Source organism: Diuraphis noxia, unplaced genomic scaffold (assembly GCF_037042655.1).
Source record: "Diuraphis noxia isolate RWA-SAM2 unplaced genomic scaffold, SU_Dnox_SAM2 contig0004, whole genome shotgun sequence".
NCBI classification, from domain to species: Eukaryota; Metazoa; Arthropoda; class Insecta; order Hemiptera; family Aphididae; genus Diuraphis; species Diuraphis noxia.
Window position 1 is genome coordinate 47,726,821 of NW_028301714.1, and position 6,000 is coordinate 47,732,820.

Here is a 6,000-nt window from a genome sequence, read left to right on the forward strand (position 1 = left end):
CAAACTATATATAGGTCATCAATCACGAAAAATAAGTAATTCTCTAAGGGTCGCCACATACTGCAGCGGTGGCGGTAAAATTCTTTTGTCTTGGCGGTGGCGGTAAAATTGTGTCCCGCTTCATTTTGCGGACACCGCCACCGCCACCGCCACCGCCACCGCTACCGCTGCAGTGCAGTGTGCCAGTGTGGCAACTGGCTACCTTAACGTAGATATTTACCGTAGTATATCGCTAAAATATATACAAAATTACTTCATTCTTAGATAAGTGGTTTTCAACTGATGTGCCTTAAGCATTCTCTAAGTGTGCCACGAGCTTTTAAAATTTTTTTTTTCTAATTTAATATTAGAATAGTAAATTATATTAATAGTATAATATAATAAAATATAAATATACGTATATATATACATAGTAAATAAAAATGTATTTATCTAAGTTGGTGTAAAAAGTGAAATAATTCCCTTAAAAAAAGTGGTGTTGAATAAAACAATTTTAGTGGCTGAGACATATGATGTAAAAATATTGTGAGGAGCATAGTGTGCTATATTTTAAAAAGGTTGAAAACCATTGGTAGACCAGCGTTTCCCAAACAGTGCACCGTGAGCACTTTCTAAGGACACTGTAGTCTATATAGCTCATAATAAATAATTTAAAATATATAGAACTTTTTCTCAAAAATTCGTAATTAATGTGTATTTTTTGTCTTATCTTTCATGATATTCAGAGCAGTTCACTTCACATTTGGTCCAAAAAAGGGTACCGTGGAAAATAATTTGGGAATCACTGGTATACACTATATGAAATACTAGTAGGTATAAATAAATGTATATGTTGTATCTTCATCGCTATTTATTTTTGAATTACAATCAAATGAAAAACTTTTTGTTAGAAATTTGTAAACCTCAGTATTAGGACAGAGGAATTGTAGTATTTGCATATTTGTTTTTCACAGTGAGAAAAATAGCAGAGTGTGAAACAAATACATATTATCAAGCTTTCACACAGCTAGTTTTGAAATTTTATTTTGCATATTTTGAGTCATTTTTGTTTTTAGGGCATATTTTACACTTTTATACTTGTAAGGGACATATTTACCTTAAATCAATTTTTTCTACACTGACATTTTTATTTCAAAAAATACTTTCAAAATATTTTAATAAAAATTATTTATTTTTAATTTTTGTCATAAAATATGGTTTTTGACTGTCTACCGTGGGCACACGTTTTTCCTAGAAACGCTTTCAGAGGAAAATGATTATAACTAAACTATGATTATCGTTTTTTTAGTGCCAGAAAAATAAGTGTAAAATTAAGAAAAATGTATTTTGTTTATTTTGCTATGGAATAAAATATATTTAAATATGTGAATATTTTGACTTGTTTTACATGCTATTTATTTTTTTGATAGGTAATTATAAATAAATTCACTAAAAAAATGTTAAATGCATATTTAGAGCTTTTTTAAAGCTATAGGTCTTCTGCCCTACATTAAGTATATATGAATATATATATAATATATTTACATATGAGTTATATTATATTGCATACCTACCAAGTTTTTATTTTTTATTCAATTGTTTTGAAAACTGAAATTTTTACTTTTGTCTTAAAGTATTAACTATACCTACATACAATTTAGTACCAGAAACTATTCTCAAATTTTTAAGATTGAAGCATTTTTACTCTTTCTAAAGGTGATGACAGACACACAAAAATAAAACACTCATCAATGAGAAACGAATGCACATAATTTAAAAATTACAAACTATAAAATACTGATTCAATATTAGATTTGGATCAAATATCTTTGCTTTCATTTAATTTTTCAAGCCAAAGAGGGGTTTTTACAAGAAAAATATGTGTGAATGTAGCTCTACACAAAAATGAGTAAGAACTCTTAAGTCTTATCATATATAAGATTTGTGTTTATAAATATAGTTATATTTGTATTATTTTTTATTTTGTAATATTACTAAATATATGAGTATCGATATGTTTTTACTTCGTAAAAGTTTATGATTATATGTTTATAACATACCTACCTAATAAATTATATAGTTCGAGGTTTATTATAAGAAGTTAATTTTTGGGTGTTACCGAATGCAGTAATACAATACAGTACGCTTATAAATATTGTCAATTTAATACGATACCTATTGTACTATCTATGTAATTGTTCGTTTAGCTTAAGGAAGTCATGCAAAGCTGTATAGTTCATACTTTTTTTTAACGGAGGCGCTCCTTTTCCACCAAAGACGGACGACGGAAATTGAACAATTATTGTAACTTCAAGTAGGAGTTAAATCGCCGCCCACAATTTAAAATACATTACTTGTCTTGAATCATAGTGGGTGAGGACCTTGGTAATGTCATATCCTATACAACGTGTATCGTATAATTGTCTCAAACAGTCAAATATTCATAAGTTTGATGTAAAACTACCAGTAATAATATAAATAATAATACCTAACTAAAAAATCAACTACCTATATTATATAAGATAGTATATTTCTAAAAGTAATGATATAGAAGGTTGGTAAATAATTACACTAACCTATAACAATCCTATATATTATATTATAGCATTATAATATTGTCTTTATTCATAATACTAATTACTTATACAACATTTAAAATAATGTTATTGTTTAAAATGTATTGTTTCGCACATTAATACACATATATTTTTTATATAATTTTATTAAAACAAAAATTTAGGATTTTTTCCATATCCCTATAAATCCTATATTCATTTGCAAATAAACTGCTTGCTTAACTTTACTTAAGAAGTAAAAATAAAAAATAAAAATACCTACATCACTCTGCTTAGAATCTAAAAGGAAACCTAATTGCAACATGTAATTTGTTTAAGTCATAGTATAAAATACAGAATTTAATTTACATAAACATCATGCAGTGCGTATGGAATGTATGAAAAATTACCTAACGGTTAATACTATAACATACGGTTAACATGCTATACCACTGCAATGATAATAGGTTATTCACTATATGATTTAAATAAGTATTTCGTAATTGGTAAGTATATATTAAAATATAAGTATATTAAAATATGTATTTTAAATCGAAGTAACATTGTTGCAGGTGCTTTTAAATATTTTTTTTATATAATTATGACAATCTATTAAAACACTGAAGTAATTTAAATACCTACCTATACGCAATAAAATGTATCTTATTAATGTGATAATTGTAATAAGAACTTAGGAATGTATTCAGGGTCGTAATTAAGAGGGAGGTAATCAGGGGGTTAGAACTCCAAAACTATTATTTAACTACTAATATTTTATATTTGGTGGGGTAGGTTAATATATGAGGCTTACATATTTTGCTAAGAACATATAAACCCCCTCCCAACTAAATTCCAATTGCGCCGCTGAATGTATTATATCCAGTTCCGGCACTGACTATATCAATAATAGTTAACAACTAAAAATATATATACTGTATTTAGGTGCTTCGTGATTTCATTGTAAATAAATTATCTAAATTATAAAGCAAAAGGAGCTTATTTTAAAAATTATTAACAGTAGTTTCTTTAAATTAATTAAAATATCCAGATAAAAAAAAACAGCAATTAACGGTGTTTTATAAATTATTAAACTCATAATTTCTGGTTTTAATACTGGTAACAATATAGCAATAGAATTAATTAACAAAACATCTATGGTATCATTGTTCTCCTTCCAGTACATTTCACATAACATTTGAAAAATTATTGCTAAAAATATATTATTAGTCAATTATTTATCTAAATTAATCATTTCCCTTTTATTTATATACCTAAGTAACATTCTTGATTTTTATAAAGCTTATAAGTTGATAAAATTATATCATTATAAAAAAATATTATCCTTTCATGATATATTTCTATATCAATTATTGAAAATTATAGTAGCCATATATGATATCTCTGTCTAACAAACGTACCTACCAATACAACGTGGTAGATTTGCGTTCGGTAGAATCAATTTTGTGTTGTTAACTTTAATATATTAGAGTTAATTGACCAATTATAAAACTTAAATGTAAGAACATTACTGTGTTAAAATAATATGGGTTTTCAAGTCGGGTTTAATAATGTTTAAACGAGTTATGGAATTATATGAGTTTGTAAAGTATAAGGTACAATTTAAAAATGTTCATAACCCTCTTAAAAATTAAAATATTGTAAAAACTAGCGTACAAACATGATATTATGTTCTTAACCTTTAAGTCTTATAGCCGGTGAATTTAATCTAATATTAAGCTAATAATACAAAATTGGTTGCAAATAAATGTGCCGTATTGTAACGTACTTAAGTACGTTTGTTATCTATAAGACACATGTCGGGAGAATTACGTCATTTTAAAACAATTTTGTTTTTTTATAACTGTTTTAGGACAATAAGTAAATATAACACTAAAGTACCAATAATGGTTTGTGAATAATAATGATTGACTAAAATGTATTAGAAAGATACTAATATAGGTATAGTGCATATGCTTAAAGGTGGTAGATATATTAGAGTAAGTTTTAACTAAAAGGTTATATTAATGTAACATATCACATAGAATAATACATTTTAAAAAAAATTGTAATATTTTATATTAATGTTACCTATATATAATATAATATTAGTCTTATAAAATATAAAAACAGAATTTTATGAGTAACGTTCAATAATATAATTATTATCTATATGTAATTTTGTCATAACAAGAATATTATAAATCCCCTATCCACGCTAAGTCTTATAACATTTATTGCAATGAAAATGGTTTTACTGCCAGACGCTAGTTATTAGTTTAACAAACCTCGGTCTAGATAAAACCAGTACCTATATGGTCGATTTTTTGAGCATTGCATTCTTAATGAATTATACTGCACATTTTTATGACTAAGATACCTAAGATGTAATTTAAGTCCTAGAATATTTTATATTTGCTTAGTACCTAAGCAGGCATATAACAAATCTACCAAGTACAAATATATATATATATATATTACTTTGTGTGGCATTCTGGCATGTGTTTTAGTAATTAAAATTAAAAATTAATTAACATTTAAAATAGGTAGGTAACAATAAAAAATCATAAAAACGTAACATGTACAGTTCTTTATTATTATTAAATTTTTAACATGCTTTAGTAGTAACATAACTTAAAATTTATATGGAAAATATGATACCTTAAACAATGATATGACGTCACAAACCAACCTTAAATCACTTTAAATGTATTGTTAGATACCCGGAGAATCTTCATTTGAGAGATTGATTTTTTTTTAACAATTTTATTTTTTTTTATCTTGACTTAAAAACAATAATTATACATATTTTGTTTACCAAAAGTTGTTGGTTATCTAAAGTTAGGATCTTCTGTAATTAGTACGATCATTAAACTTCGAGGAGTATCATTTTTTAAATAATTTATTTGAACTTTTATGATTTAACCCCGGGAATAGTATAATAGGTACTATCATCCATCTGTAATTAAAAACCTCGTTAAATAGGTCATGAGTTCAAAAACTAAGCATGTTTTATTTGAAAGTTTTTAAATAATGTTATAATACAAAATATATTATTGTTAATATAATCATAAATCTAAACAGGACTTTTTAAACTTATAATAATATAACATAACTCAAAGTTTAGCAGAGTTAACAATCCTCGGCTATATGAAAACATTTAGTATGTTGACATAATTAATTAAATAAAAAAAAAATATATAATTCTAGCTATAGTTAAAAAAAACATTATTTTTATGCGTGAAGAATGTAAGTATTATAATTAAAATACATTACAATGGTTTTAAAGTAATGTAGCTTACGTATAGGTATCTAATTAGTAACTTATTGATATATACACACATATATACGTATATACATATTAGCGTTTATAGCATTTATTTCAAAAAATAATGAACCTCACTGAGCATATCAATATAGTACCAAAAGATATATACGAAAACATTTTTTTCGCTGTTCATCCATACGA